Below are 16817 nucleotides of genomic sequence, written 5' to 3'. Positions count from 1 at the left end.
AAGCTGAGGGCCAGAATATCTGCCACTTGGGTTGGTCTTCTCCTGTGGAGTAGTGATTTATATAGTGCACAACCCAGTTTTAGGGCCATCTTTGCTGGAAGTTGCAAAGGAAGCAGAACACAGATTCTGCTGGCACGCCATCCTGAAGGGCTGTAGGGTAGGTAAGGCCACAAATACACCATTCCTCAGGCTGTTGGCTCTCCAACTTTAGGAAGTTTATTAAGGCCTGCAGGGACTGCTGCTGCTCTTGCCATGTAGACAGGCTTGGGATAGATCTGTATGACACAATAGCTGGAGCAGGGCATGTTAGCTTTTGTTAACAACTTTAAAGTTGCCATAATTGGTGGAGTTGAAACCATAATTAGAATTACTAAGAAATTTCCAGGAACTTTTCCTCCAGTGGCTGAGTTGCAGAAACTTACTGTTGGATACTGTAGTGACAGAGAGATGCTGCTGGTCTCCCTCTTTCCACTGATAGCTTTCATAACACGAGGAGAAAAAAAGCTCAGTGACCCAGGGGCCTTTTTTAACCACTGCAGATTTTTTTCTGTAATGTGCAAACTTCATTGCTGCAGCAAATTATGAAGTCAAAGAACAGATGCTGCAGTATTAGAAGAACTGATTTGTCTTGGGTGGACATACCTATATTGGTAGATACGTAAAAAAAAAAAAAGATAATTATGGTTATCAAATCTCAGGCTTGCAGCATGTAGTTTATGACTGGGAGAAGACGAGAAGAAACTTTCCCCCATGTAAAATGTTCCACTGCTGGCTGGGTGTTACGCTGGGTAGTTTGCCCTCTTGAAACAGGGAATGTTAGCCATGGTTGGAAAAGCGGTGCAAGACGAGATAAATTGTCTGCTTGGTATAAATCCTCATTTTCTCTTGAACAGATAAAAGAGATGACCAAAAAAGGAAAAAAAAATATTGCCATGTCCATGATTATTTTAATTCTCTAATGCACCTAATGGGAGTGGGATGGGTGAGAAACACGACTGTATTGCTACCTTGCAGATTAAATTCTTTCTAGATTTTCTTGACCAGAGCACTTCAGCTCTCAGGTCCTTAAGCTCCTTTCTCCTCCCCCATCGCCAGCCCGAATGATTATCTCCATGTCCTGGCTCAGTGCCTGCAGCTAAGGAATGCAGGCAATGTGCTTTGAATAGTTTGGTTTCAGGTAGCATCAAAGTTGCTTTTTCATTATTCTTTGGCTGTCTTGGAAGAGATCTAAGTCCCTGTCTGTGTGCCAGAAGTTAACCAAAGGTATGGCAGGCTTACTATCAGACTGTGGTGGGACAGCTGCTCTACGCACTTAAAGGTGGTTTTGACTTTCTGTGAAAAATGAACCTCTGGAATTTGCAATGCACCTATGGTCTAATTTTCAGCCCTGCTATGCTGGTGCCTTCTCCGCAACAAAGGCGGCAAAAAATACGTTAACACTGCTCAACAAAAAAGGAATAGTAAAATTGCCAATTAAGTCCTGGGGCAAATCCCTCTAATAGGATGCAGGAGAAATACAGTCATTCAGCTGCCGCAGCTGTGACACACCATTTCTTGCCTTCTCAAAAGCTCCAACCAGGTTTAATATACTCAGCACTGGAGGTGGTTGAATCTTTTCCACTGATTTTTTGTTGGTCAAATTCTATAATGTTAGGACCTTTTACTGTTACTTGCTCTGCTCTGTTTGCATAGGGCTGCTGGCTCTGTCGCCCTCGCTCACTTGGAGTAGTGTATTATTGCATGTGCTTGTCCACTGCAGCACACGTGTTCAGCAAAGGACCTTAGGGTCTGTCATGCTCAGCACTGCAACGGCTTTAATTTTGGCACCCAGCTCCAAGTTCACTTTAGGCACCCAGCGATACTTCTGTACAGGGATAGGGGAAGGGTGCGGGAAATAAAATTTGAAGTTAGTGGGAAACAGGACTATAATCAATTTACCGAAAGCCTGTCTAGACTGTTGTCATTGTATTCCTTACTATTGCTAGTGCTGCTGCAGTTGTACCCCTCTAAGCATCAATAGGTGCTTATACAGATGGATTATCAGAAGTTGCTGATAATTTTAGTGCTGTGGTCTGAATTTGTTCTGAACAAAGTTAGTGGGGAGGTGATTAAAATTCCAGCAGCGTGACTGCGCTAGTGCTGCTGCCCTTGTGCTGGGTAAGAGACGCCAGCGGTGACAGGGTGAGGAACTGACAAGCGGGAAGAAAGTTGATCTTAGATAACTCATTTATTAGTGGGCAGAAAGAGCCTCCTGTTTCAGATAGGTATTTTTTAGGTATTAGACTGGAAATGTGAAGTTAGCAATGCCATTCTTCTGCCACGTTATTTAAAGAGAAGAGCATTATTGGCAAATCCCAGGCTCTTAGGGCCACTTCTGGTCCTTTGCAAGGCACATCCAACTACGTGTGACCAGTGGCCTGTCACAGGCTGGCTGTAGACCACTTTCCAATCATCAATGGCTAATAGATCCCTGGCATAAAACATTTACAGCATAATCCCAATTTAAATGTGCATTACTACTATTTCGTCATTGGTTATATAGGCAGCGATTCATTGGTCTTTCCCTGTTTAACAAAGCATTCAAGTATGTACTTAATTATAGGTGTATGGTTACATGATGTTGGCTTCCAGGGAACTTTAATACATAACTGAGGTCAGCAGTGTACTGCTGTAGGAGTGCAAAAGAGGGCTATAGCAGGGCCAGGGCTCTGACCATCTTGTTATATAAGCTAGAAGTTACGTAAATAGGAAATACCTATGTCAACCAAATTTTCTTTTAGCATTCATTGGTAGCATGGAACATTCATGCTAGATAGTTCGCTTTTTAAAAGACAAAAGTAGGAGTCAATGAATGCTAGTTCATGGTGCTTTCAGAATTGCTCCTTAATTTTTACTTTTTTTTTTTTTTAAAAGTGAATAAACTAACCTATCAAGGACGTTGCCTTAACTGACCATGTGCCGTAACACAAACCTTGATTCAACCTCACAGCATGAGGGAAATGATATTTCACCACTTTCTCGGTGTTTCTGCCAGCTGTACATTGCTGTTGCAGTTGGAATTAAGTTTTTGCATTGTATTGCAACTTATGTTTAGCCTGGCTGTAAAGGGACCTGAGGCATTTGTTCATGCTGGCAGCTGTCACCCCAGAGCCCTGTGGAGCTCTGTGGTGGATCACCTGAGGTAGAGTCTCAGTTTGATAGTGATGGCAAGGACTGTTGGAAAATTTCTCTCACCCAAAACAAGGGACACCAGGTTAAAGACATATATTCAGTAAGGCATGTTAAGTCCTTACAATGTATTTTTCATCTGTTAGTTTGTGTGAGGTAATAGATGTATTATCTTCCATATGTGTTGGTATTCCCTCTGACCTGGTCATAGAAAGTGTACAATACTGTATCGGTGCCTTACACTCTCCAGGACTAACTACCAAGTGTTTACAAAAAGTACGTTTCTGAACCAGACATCATGGAAAAACCCCAGGTGTTTATGTCATCCACAAGAGCCACAAACGGTCTTTTGCATCACAAACCCACAAATTTTTGCCACTCCACCTCAGTCTTCAAAGGCACATCTAAGGCATTAAGTGGTCCAAAACCTGAGTCTGGTTCCATCTTTTCTTTCCCTCCATTTCTGACTGCTACTGATAATGATTATTTTTTCCCATTTGATGATCCAGGCTGTTATAATTTCCCTCAGGGGAGCTAAAGCCCCTTTTTGGCATTGTTTTTGGTGGAAAGTAATCCATTTTCAAAGTGGTGCTGGGTAACCTCAGAAGACAGGGTGGAATGCTGGGCCCAGGCTGATACAACGAGTTTGATTAAAGATTCCTATCTCACATCTTGTTTTAATTTTTTTTTCCACTTTGTTTCTATCTGGGTCCTAGATTGCGAGGTTAAATACAAATTTTAACTAGAAAGTTGTTCTCTGCACCTCGTGTGAATCTTCTGCTTCCCTTGGTATTGAAGTAAGGACTTTTTGAATGTTTTAAATGTAATTTAATCCAAAAGAAGAAAAAAAACTATTTCAAAGCAAAAGGAAGAAAACCACAACATTCAAACAGAATGTAGTCGCAGTGGGTGAATTTCTTGATTTCAAAAGGAAAGTCCAGTAGGGCTGCTTTTCCTGCACCATGCCAGTGACATGTTAAAACATGCACACGGTTGGTAAGTCATTTCATGAGAATTTTGAGAGAAATACTATTCTTAGTCACAAACAGCACTAAAATTGGTTTTACAAGTGAATCATTTAAGGTATGTAGAAGTAAATACTCAATTTAAGAACATGATTAAATCAGTCTCCATTTCACAAGCCATTTGTGCTTGACGGAAGCCATAAGCAGAGCAGAGAATACCGTATAACTTGAATTTGTGCTTTTCTTTTGCTGAGGAAATTTCTCACCAAATCTTATGCAAATGGATGTTAAAGTGGGTCTACAAATACATACTGAAAACGGGTTTGTAGTCATGGAGAAAATTACAAATGTGAGGGGCTTAACAGATACGAATAGGACGAAAATAGTAGCATTAGTAGTACTAAAGCCCAAAGCATGTTGAATTAAATCACCACCAAAACTGGATAATATACTGCCTTGTTGAGGGTCTCGGAAATATGATGTATTTGCGTCTCATTAAATTTTCTGGTGATATATTTTGAAAATCATTGTGTGTATGGATGGCCTATCCTGAGTTCACATTGCCTGGGTGTTGGACAGGAATATACATAGGAATATGCCTAATCCTTGTGAGCAGGAGGTTGTGCTGTGTAATTGTCCTGCGCTTTATTCTTAATGTGTTTGGAAGGTGATCCAGAAAAGCTGGCCCACTAAAAGAGTTAAGCATCCAGGAGAAATTACACAGCTTAGGGACCTACTTTGATTAATTTCACATGTTGTCCTCTTCCCAATCTGTTGCCTCAATGGTTAACAAACTCTTTTGCAGCTTCTGACAAATAAGAGTCCACATACAGCTAATGCAAAAGCTACATAGGTTGCACCGTCTCTCTTACCTCCAGCCATAGCTATAATAAGCCTGCGGTTTTGTTCTGTTTTCAGCTCTAGCCCAGGTAGCAATGTCAGGTGTCAGTCTTACAGGCTTTCAGGCTCCTTTGCTTCCTGGAAGGGTTCAAAGCAAAGCTGAGATCTCCCCTCGAGCCCTAAAATCAGTGCGATCTCCCCCGTGGGCTGCTTTGCACTTGAGTCCTTGAACTGTGGTGAACAGGTACAACTGTTTTGAGTTCAGTGAAACCATGAACATTCATGTCAGCTTAGCTGCCGGCTCTTAAATTTAATCCGCTATGTATTTGGCCATTGAACTATTGTTATGAAAATGGTTGTGTGAGGGAGAAACAAAATCCTGGATTTATAGGAACTTAACTTTCCTACTTCCTGCCTCTCAAGGGCTTGAGCCAACGTTGACCCAGGTCGGCAGAGAGCTTTCCTCCATCTCTCATTCGGAATCTATAACGGCACTGTTTCATGAAAAGAGTTTATTTTGAATTGTATTTAATTAGTGCTTTGAAGATAAGGATCAGGATGTTGCAATAAACTTGGAATAGGATACACCAGCCAGTGCATACTACGTTATGCATTCGCTTTGGTCTGTCCAGCTCAGCAGAGAGACTGCTACGAGTGCTCACCATATTTGTAGGTGGGTTTCAAAGTTGTTCCATCAAATGTGAGAGTTTGCCGTAGTCCAGTCCTGCAGCAATAACTATTCCTGTAGCTCTGTCTGCTGCATTCATTTCTGAGTATTTTGAAGGGATAAATACCCATTTTTCTGTATTCAAAATGAACTCTTGTAGATTAAGGCGATACTAGAAAATAGAGAGTTCTCCCACATCATATCAGAGATCCGATTTCAACTCGTTTGAAGTGGAGAATGAGAAAATGTAATGATTAACTGCCAACAATGTGGCAAATGTTCAGGCTCAACTTTTCACTCAGTCTCATCTGTTCAAATCTGTATGAGAAAATGTCCTGTTAGCAATGAGTGAAATATGTCCAAATATTTCCAGAAAATACCCTTCATCTATGCAGATGTACAAATTTCATGTTGTAAAAGAAAGGCAAGAAAAAAGCAAGTGTTATACTAGAATTAGGTAGGGCAAAAAACTGAAAAAACAACCTAAAAATCAGTGCTATCTTTCAGAATTACCTTGGTCTCTCTCACTAAAGTAGTTCGCTGTCACAGATCTGTTACCATTCACATTTGTGAGCAAATTATTGTGCCTCAGGCCCTAGCTATTAGTATTTTCTGTTAGCTACTAGTGTTTTCTAACAAGCATTAAGTCCAGCATTCCTGTGAAAGGGGAAGGTGCAAGTGGAAAGTTTGTATTGAGGGATGAGACTAAAGAAAATGGAGCCTACATGTCTTTCCAGCATGCTTGAAGCCACCAGTGTGAAAGGTCTTTGATTATAAAATCAATTGCCTGAACAAGAAAAATAGCAAATTTTCAACCACAAGTTGTCAGATGGAAAAGAGTGAAGAAATATGAAAGAGTTACTACAAAGATAAAAAGCAGCTGGTTATAATCCAAGCCTGTAGTACACACCTGAGATTTTAATGCATATCTAAACATAGAAATCAACTTGGCCAATATAAAACATATTGCTGTCATTACGCCAAACCCTTTGGGATAGCTAAGTACTCGTTTTGCAGGGTAGAAATGTCATTAGTCCTAAGTTAAGAGTTTAGTAAGGTGCAGTTTAAGGAAATATACCACGTTTTAAAATTAAAATAAGCAGTTATATTTGAACCTTTTCTGGAAGCACTGTTTCATGAACTTGGATGCCTAATGCTTCAGTCTGCAGGGTTGCCTTTTTTCTGGTCTCTATTGCTTTTAGGTGATATGAGGCATTGCCAGTTGTTGAAATGCCACCAAACTCAAATTATTTAGCTCGGACCTTTAGCCAAGGTGAAGTGATACATTTTTTTACTCTATTTTGAAATAAATATATGCAAAAAGTCCAAATAATGCTTCACAATGAAGTACTTCCTCTGAATTTCCCCATGTTTTTTTATCTTCATTTCCCTTTTGTAAGTCCAACTACATGACGTTAGTTGTTTTTAGCCGTGCCGCAGGACTAGGACGCAGACTGTGCAGGTAAGTGCCTCTTCGTGCAGGCGCCTACACGTGGCCCTAAGCGTAGGTATCCTGGTGGGAAGTCATTTAGCAATCCTTCTTTGCTCCCCTGCGCCCTGTTCTCCAAGACTGATACTTTCTGCTGCCTAACCTGACAGCTTCTGACATTGGAAGAAGACTTTGGAAGTCATTTTCAGTCTGATATGACCGCATGAGTTATCAAATATGGCTGTATGTTAAACTAGCTATAGTGCCAGCCTATTAGATGACTGATTCTGGTTTATATATTTACTCTCATCAGTAAATGGGTATCAAAAATCAAAGTCGTAGGCTCATGTCAGTAGCAAATATCCTTTGTCCTTGTATCCCCATTTCAGCGAGCCATTGGGCAAGCCCCTCCAGGCACAATCAGCAGATGTACTTTCATGCAATGAGGCCTTGAATCACGGGGAGTGGGGCCCATGTCTGTGCCATGTGTGGTACATGAGTTAGATCAGTATGAAAAATAAGAAAATGTGCCGTAGTGAATGGGTATGTTTTCAGAAAGTGCCAAGTACCGGCACCTCACCTGTACTTACTGCAAATTGTTATATTGTTCCTCTTCCCCCTGCATAGTGAGACCAGTATAAGAAACAAACCTGGCATCCAGATCTCCTGAGGCTTAATTAAGTGTCCTGAGCTTTAGACAGAACTTTTGGTTGTTCTGCCAGCAAAAAGTGCGGGTGTGTGTGCTGGAATGACTCCTGCAATTCTATAGGAAGAAAGGAGGTGGTAAACCTTTTGCATTCTTCATTGTGTATTGATGTTCTGGCTTTTCATGACTGTTAAAAGGCGTTATGGTTAATTTTGACTTATTCCCCCAGATTTGAAGAATGTAGATACTCTTTCTGTATCTTAACAGAGCTTTGGGTTTACCTTACCTATTTGTCACAATATCTTACGATATTCATTGTGACAAGCATAGTTTAATTAATTTATAGGATATGGGTAGGATGCTTTTGTCAATTGCTTCATTTTTCTCACTCTTTATTATAAACTTGTGGAGGCTTAGACTTTGTTACCAAGTTGCTTCTTCCTCTCATCTTTGTTTTGATGATTTTTGAATTGTTATTAAAGATTTTTGAGAAGAACAGCACTGTTCATGTGGATCCTTTTTACAGGATTTTGCAGAAATGCAAGTATAGTTTGTGAGGAAACAACAGCAGAAATTCCACACAAAGTCTGTTCAATTTTTGGCTGTGCAAGGATCTCGTACTCCTCAAAGTATGAATTGAATCCACTGCGTACTCTGTGTCTGCTGTGAGGCATATAGGATCCATCTTTTTCTGCAGAGCTGTACTGCTTAATCTTCTCTCTCATTTTTTTTAATGAATGTTCTGTCTTTTTGGAAACTCCTTGAGACAGCAATTGAATTAGTCAATACAGCATTGCCTTTATTTTTCTTCTTAAATTTGTCTTAATTTTCTTCTTAAATTAGTCTCTGTCCTGGTTGCCATATATATAGTACAGAGGCGGAATCCTGCCTGCAGGAAAGAAGATGGTATCCAACATTTTTCACAACGTCATGTAAACCAGATCTGAGACAGTTCAGCCAACACAGCAGCTAATATACCAATGTTTTGCTTGTAGCTTAGACTGGAAGAATGGCCCAGCTAGGGAGAGAGTCCATACATTGGAGACCCAGGCTGAATCCAGCTTCCAGGCACATTCTTGAACATGTTTCCAAATCCCTTTGTGTCCTGGTCCCTCATCTGGAAAATTGGTATTTGGATTTTAGAGCCCTGGGGGAAGAACATGAGGGAGCGGAAGGACAGATTATATGTGTTGAAGACAGATACATAGGTAAAAGTTGAACCGAATACTAATTGTTACCATATCTGTCCTTCTGGCATCTCTCAAAAATGCTTGTCATTCCTTTATTTACATATAGTCATTCTTTAAAGTAACAGCTCCTAGCCGAAGATACAGTAAAAAATATGCTTATCAAAAATGGAAACCACCAAAGCATATATGATGGCTTTATATTAGGCATGTAGTGCACCCCAAAGAATCTCTTGAGTTTCAACCAGCTCGGGTCCCTGAAGTTACCGTACCCGGTGATTGCCCTAGGACTCATCGTGGCTACCCCAAAAACTTTATGTTGGTCTCCTCAGTTACAGGACAAGTCCTTAGGAAGGAATATATCTGGTAAAATGTGTGGACTTCAATTACTTTTCATATGATCAAGATCAAAAGAAAGGTTGTCTGATATGTTTTCTTTTTTTTTTTTTTTTTCTCCACAGTCCTCTAGTAGTAGTTCATACCATATAAAGTCCTTTCAGAATAATTCCCAGCATACCAGCAGGTTCTCTAGCTGGCTCCCACAATACACTGAAATGAGTCTCATCTGGACGTGCTGTGTACTCTCTTTCCATATTCTGCTCCTCTTTGATCACAGCAATTGAACAAGGAGTTCAGATGCTTCCTGGTTTGCCCCCCTCTATCTCTCTACTATTTTCCTTTTTGAAGATGACATTAATGAAAAACAAGAACGTGATGTTCAATATAAAAAATACTGTTAATACCTCATCCAGCGTGGAATTTTTATAGATTGGTCCCTTTTATTTTTGAATTTCCTCCTCTTATTAAAAGACACAGAACTGTAGCAAATGTATGCTTTGTCTTTTTTGTTTCCAGCAGCGTGTAGCTGCTTCCTTCTTCAGTGTAGTAATAAAATGAAAGCATCCTCTTCAGAAGCCACTGCACTTTTAATTCCACTGTGTGGTTGTCTAAGCATCTTATTATGATTTTGGAGGGAAATGCAACTTTGTTAACTCGCAGTTTGAATATTTCCGTAGTCAGGCTTTGCATATGACAGCCTTTCTTGCAGAATATAAACAGAGTAAAATGGGACAAGAGACCTCTGCAGGTATTAATGTATGGGATTGCCTCAGAATGATTAATCTCCTGTGGGTTGAGTTTCTGTTCACGCTGTTTTCCTTTAAATAGAATAGAATTCCACTTCATACTTTTTTTCTCCTCTGTGTCACTAACACTCTCCATGGTTTGCAGTGCTCTGTGCTCAGATTGCTGCTTCTTTTTGTCTTCCTCATCACAGTCTAGCTTCCCCACGTACACGCTGTCCTCGTATTTGATGTCTGTTGGGCCACTGTTCCATGCACAGGGGAACCATCGAGCCCCACTGTAGTAAGGATTCTCCATGGCTGTAGGGGGAAAGATGTGATAGACCACCTGAAGATAAGTTTGTTCCTAGATCTGCACTGGCTGGTGATTTGCTCAGACGGACACCTGTAGTGAGATTTGTGCCGAATTTGCTTGGAATCATGATAGACCTTGACTTTCATCACTGGCCTGCACAGAGTCCCTTCTCATTTCCTTGTCATCCCCTTCTGATGTGGGGATGCAAAGTGAGTGACCAAGTTTTCAGCTTCTGCTAGTTGAAGATCTAAGTTCAGAGCAAAACATCAGGCAGAAAATGTCAATTTACTAAGTAGAAATTGCAATATATGTCAAAGCGGATAACCTCACCATTTACAAGGGTGGGTTTTGTATAGGAACAGCAAGCACTCAGAGAGTGTCCCGAGACTTTGGGCCATGGGACACGATCTGAAAGCTGAGCACAAGATTTTCCTGACATCATCACCTGATGTAGTAATACTGCAATTACTCATCTGGGGGGTTGTTCTGTTTTTCTTCCCTTTTGCTCAGAAGGGTGGGTTAGGATTATTCGTCATCTTTGGCTAAACCGATACAAAGTTATGGGGAACAGATGGACATCACCAGGCTGCCTTTACCTACAGGTCATTAGCACAACATGTTTTGACAGGTCTGAATAGTTCAATCCCAGTCTGCACCAGTTATGATACTATGGATATTAAAGCACTGATAGCATCCTGCCGTTTCAGTTATTCTTTAGTTCCAGAACAAAAATGAAGCCAAAAAAAGCATCCTTCCCATTACCTCCCCTTTCAGAGGGTTGCCTTCTGAAGTTTTTACAGTAGGTTCGTGAAAGTGAGTTGCGGTTTGAGAGGAAAAAAAGGGTGATATTTCTCTCATCAGAGCTTCAAGAGGGTTTAGACTTACCCTTTCCTTTGAAACCATGCTATTAATTTGTGTGCCTGATTTAATTTTAAATTCTGCTTTGTCAATAAAAATAGTTCGCTTAAATGTCCTGTATCTTCAGAACCAAAGGAAAATGAAAATTTGGAAATTTTTAGAGTAGATATTAATACCTCCTGCCTCCACCCGTGATTCCTGCTTTCCTGCGTGGATATGGAGGCACGCAGATGAACACTGACACATGCGCATTTTCTCTGACTGCTCTGGAGAATCAGCAGCATCAGTGGTGGCCACCGCATGCCTGCAGCAAATAAAGAACAAGAAAGGAGACCAGACAGGACGCATCTTGTACAACCAAGACGCAGAAAATACTGCAGCTGTTACTGTGGAAGGAAAAAAAATCACTGAGGGGAACAAAAAAGGCAAGCTGCCTCTTCTGCCTTAGAAAAGCCATCCCACAGCACCACCTAGCAGACACAGATGGTTATGAATAAACAGACTGGGGCAAAATGCTACTGGGAGAATACTATGTTGAGCAGGACTGTGTGCTTTAAAATAGCCGTGCCACCTACCACCTAGCACAGGTCATTGGTAGGAGCTGACTTGTGCTGTCCTTCCCTCATACAGCTGTTACCCCTGAGTGTCAGATATTTTTAGCCTGATACTAAATTAATCTCTCTGCATATTTGATGAAACACATTTTCAGTTTTGGGGGGTTTTTTGGTACTCTGGAGTTGTGTCCTTTGGCCCCGTGTATTTTTTTAATGCACCTAGCTTAATTGGAGTGATGACATTCTCAATCATCTTGCAATTTATTTATGTTTTTGTCTGCATTAGTCCAAGGTGCCGGGGGAAAATCACCCAGCAGCCTGCTGAGGAATACAGCCAGAGCACGGATTTCAAAGAGCATGGCAAGCACAGCCTCGTCCCACCCCCATGGCTGGGGAAGATGTGTTAGAAAATAGTTCAGCTGCAGCTGCTGGCTGCCTCCATTCTTAAAAGTAGTTGTTGTACATGTTTGCTTTTCTAGGGGAACTAGAATGCAAACTTGCTTTTGGACTGCAAGTGAGAGGTATTTATTTGTGAAACTGTAGCAGATTTCAGCCTATGGCCTTTGCTTTGCTACTTGATTAATCTTGCTTATCTCCGTACCTTAAATTGCCTTTAGGTTTTGCCCTACCATCCTAAACAGGTGGGTATGAAAGGCTCTGGCAATGCCCACTTGTGGGAGGCTGTCTAGGAGCTCGAAGGAAATATTCAGGTTTTAATTGAAGAGGAGATTTCAGAGCACAAGTTGTAGTTGGTTATCCTGAACTAGAGCAGCACTGGTCCTCCTATGAATTGTGCTGTGGATGTATGGGTTAGAAACAACAAGACTCAGTATGGGAAGGAGTTGTAGGACTTTCAGCTTGCAAAGATTTTTAGTTTGGCATTATGCATGCAGGCAGATCTGCTTTACTACTCAGAGGCAGTACACAGCGATCTCTAGCAGCAAGGCTGAAATCCAGTCCCTTCCATGTTCTTGGTTAAAGCTGGGGGCTGGCTATCAAGACTCTTAATTTGCTCTGTAGCATTGGGAAAGCTAGTAGTAGTAGTAGTAGTAGTAGTAGTAGCAGCAGTAGCAGCAGCAGTAGTAGCAGCAATAGTAGCAGGAGGAGGAGGAGGATTCAGAGCCAAGAACTATACAGCTAAATCCATATGTGGATACCTAAAATATTCTTTCAGATACTGTGAGACACTTTTATGAAAGGAAATATGCCTATGCAGTACCTTGGAAAATTTAAAAAAAAAAATAAATTTTTTTTTCCTGGCATTTCCATGATCATTTTCATGCCTTTCACACAGTTGCTCCATGATACTTCTCATCTCTTTTATGGCACTATTTAGATGTTTAAGTAAATATTCCTTGTGCAGTACTGGAGAGCCTACCATGAAACATTTTCTAAAAGCAGGAAAAATAGCACTAAAAGCAAGAGTTCAGTGTGATTTTATTACTCTCAATAAACTCACCTCTTCAAAAATTGTGCTCTACTGAGTTGAAAGGGTCAAATCTCAATTACATTTGCTTTTGGCTAAATCCATAGGAACCATTCCCATCAGACATTACACAGCTACCACAGTGCATTTCTGTTGAGCTTTCTGGGATACAAAGGATCATGTTCTACAGCAGTTTATTTTACTGCTTTTGTGAACTGCTGCCCCTCGTTAGGGCATCACTGTATTTACTGATTTTGCCTGCAGTTACTCTTGACTTCAGAAGAAAGTGGAAGTAATCTGTTGTGGTTACTTCAGGAAAAAGAAAGGCTTGGTTGTGTTTTTTTTTTCTTCTCCTCTCTCTCCCTTTTTCCGTCTGTACTGCTCCCAAAGAACTGAAACAACAGCCCAAAATTGATCTATGATGCAAGTCAAATCACTGCTGATTATGATCTCATGCTTCTGTGGGTTCAGCTCTTTGAATGACCGTGGCAATTACTTGGCTAAAAACTATGCAAGTCCCAGATGCTGAATAATTCTCAAATCCTACATCTCAAATATGTTTCATTCTGACAGTAACGGAACTGAAATGCGTGTTAAATAATGCCACAATAAAGGCACATCTGACTGTGCAGTGGTTTGGTCAAAGGTGTTTAGTCCTCAGGTTCAGAGTAGGGCACTGAGAAGGGTTAAATGAAGATACATCTGGGCTCTGCTTGCTCTGCTAGCCGCTCCCCCTCTCCTGGTCACCACTGCTGCAAAGCTACCTGTAGCTTAGTAGCTACAGCCTCCTAGGAATATACAGGCATAGATTTGATTTCAGTTATCCTATTACACTGCTGTCTGGTATTTTTAGACTTGTGGCAAGAATGATCTCATTTCAGGTGAGTTTGGAGGATGCTCTGTGGTACTTCTGAGGCTCTGTTATCTCACTTGGGAGATAAGAGACCCAGTTCAGGCTCGTCTTTGAGCTGCATGTGCAGATTTCCAGGAGAGCAAGCTGTGGGGAGAGTTGTACACATACACGTGTGAGCAAGTAAGCCCTGCCGGACCTGTCAGTTTTGAAAATGAGTTTCTGAGCCTTGAATACTTGTCATAGCCTTGTTCTGAGTCTGCTCTATAGAAAACAGGTTTCTAATCCTTTCAGTCTGCTGTCGAACTAAACCAGAAGTAAGGATTGCTGTCACTGTGGTACTGATGAGGAACTGAAACACAAATTCTGTGAGTCACAGGAGGTTCTTTAGCAAGCCACTCAGTATTCTCTTCAGTGCTTGGGAAAATTAAGTCACTTAAGCTACATTATCTCAGGTGTTCTATCATAATCCCAGACCACTTTGGGTGTGCAGAGAACTAGAATCTCATTGCATAAAAGGTCTCGTCTTCAGGTGATTTGTGAACTGAGAAGTACATTTGGGGTATCTGTTTGGATGTCTGAATTTTAATGCATGTTGGATTGCTCTGTTATTCTGAAATTAGGTGATGACTGTGATCTGATGAAAATAACAAGTGCTGTGGATCTTTTTGCACCTTGATGTCCCTTTCAGTATATATGAGTTTGGGGATTGGTATGGGTGTGTGAGAAAGAAACAGAAAATAAGTTGCAGATGCCTCATTTCAAAAAACAAATAGTTCTTTAAAATAAAAATCCAGGGGTATCCATTTTGTTATTCATGTTCTTGATAAAGCTGTTATCATTTAGTCACATTTAATCATTTAGACACGGTCTTGGACAACTAGCTCTTGGTGGTTCTGCAGGGAGCTGGACAAGATGACCTCCAGAAGTCCTTTCCAACCTCAACCATTCTGTCATTCTGTGAATCACCCAAGGTTCCTCTTCCTTTTTCTGCTGTAGTGGTACACACATACATATGCCTTATACTATGAAGAAAATGGTAAAAGCCAGATCTTTTTTCATGAGTTCTAACAAAGAAATTTACTAGAGTTGGGATCTGGACATGGTGATGAATCTGGACATCAGAGTCCTCTCAAGGATGTTGATGAGCCTGAAGTTGACATTATCTAATCTGCAAACCTTTGAAACACAAGTGAACATGAGTGTGGTGAGACTTAACCCCAACATGTACTTGGGAGGCCATTCCCACGTTACCAGGAGGATTGCTGTATAGAAACACTTCCATTTTTATTATCCAAGCAGGAGGCAGGGCGGGGGGGAGACAGGGACGTGTCTCTTTGCCCCTTTTTCTCTTCTGTGATTCAAAACCAAGCATACGTCTTTTCAGTTCGTAAGTTTGTTTGATTTGCTGTAAAATTGACAGTGGATGCAATGAGTTTGGTTGATACAAGTTAGAGGAAGGAGGTAGCTTGAGACAGAGGAATTAGATTATCTCCTTGAAAACTGAACTTTATGCCTCTTCCAAAATAGTTATCACTGTGGTATGAGAGTAATGTTGCCTACCATAATAACTTCATATCATCTTGCCATTCTCCAGCTGTATGCAGAAGTTGCATACCTGCTAGCATTTATGAAAACCAAAGTTTAAAATATCTCCATCTCTGTCCTCTTTTAATGAAGGAGGGAGTTAGAATAATGTGAAATCGCTAGGACTGTGTAATTCAGCAATGCCTTAGCTGATATGCAGTGATTTGTGCTCCCATAAATCAAGTTTCTAGATGCTAGCTGTGTGGAAGATGCTGCCACTCAGCTCACAAACCCACCACATGGGAAGCTGGGTGTTTCTCTGGGCCCAGTTACATTTTTCATGTCATCATGGAGTCCTGAGATGTAGAAAAAAGCATCGGGACTACACTGATTATATGAATTAAATTTGATGATAGCCACCTTTTCCACACTTGGAAACCTGAGACAAACGGGTGATTGCTGCAAAAATGTGACTGCTTCTGTTATGTTTAGATGCTCCTCAGAAAGCAGCTTTATTCATTAACTTTATTTGGCAAGCTGTCCAAAGGTAAATAAATGGGTCTGGTTTTGCAGTCAAACCACTGATTCTGGGTTCCTTTTTGTGCCTGATAATACTCAGAAGTTTGAGAATAGAGAAAAATCTTCAGTCTATACATACAGTGAAATACTAGTACTCTTACCATTCCAGTAATAAGTGGAATATATATCTCCTTTCTGTAGTTTTACTTTATTAGTTATTCTTTCAAGAGGAGTTTGTGATGGGGTTTTTTCCATAATTTTATGTATGGTATTTGTTCTTTCAACGGTTTTATTATTTCAGTAGTTCAAACCACTACTATGTTGCTTTTTAGGGTGCCTAAAAAAGATAACCTGTTAACAATTATTTGCTTAAGAAAGATGTTGTGATAGATAAAATATTGTAGTTTGGACTCTTTATTAACAAACTATCTTCAACCACTTCCACACATTTTATACATAGGTTGTTTTGATTTTGAGGTTTTGCTGTTGAAATGTTGTCTATGAGATTGTCCAGTGTCAGGAAAGGACTGCCAACCATATCATTAAACTTACAGGGGTTTTCAGGTGAAGTTATTTAAACCCAGCCATAGTTTTGGTATTTAATATGAGTGCTTTTTAATGGAACTGTTGAAAGAACAAATTTCACATGCGTAAAACCACAGAATAATAACAGAGTAGTTTTCCACTGTACTTGCAGACTCAAATAGTTTTTTCCCCTAGGGCCCTTGAACTCAACCTTGATATTATTTAAACAGGACATCGCCAAGGCCACTAACTCTAGCAAGTTGTTTCATGAGCAGCAGA

The 16817-nt window shown here is 40.6% G+C and overlaps 1 protein-coding gene across 14 annotated transcripts in view; it reads left to right on the top strand.

Annotated features, from left to right (window-relative positions):
• The window catches only part of FHOD3 (formin homology 2 domain containing 3), a 418162-nt gene that overhangs the window by 251828 nt on the left and 149517 nt on the right, over window positions 1-16817 (top strand). The window lies entirely within an intron of this gene.

Source organism: Grus americana, chromosome 2 (genome assembly GCF_028858705.1).
Source record: "Grus americana isolate bGruAme1 chromosome 2, bGruAme1.mat, whole genome shotgun sequence".
In the NCBI taxonomy this organism is placed as follows: Eukaryota; Metazoa; Chordata; class Aves; order Gruiformes; family Gruidae; genus Grus; species Grus americana.
The sequence above is the reverse complement of the archived record's forward strand: the minus strand, read 5'-3'. Positions and strand labels throughout refer to the sequence as shown.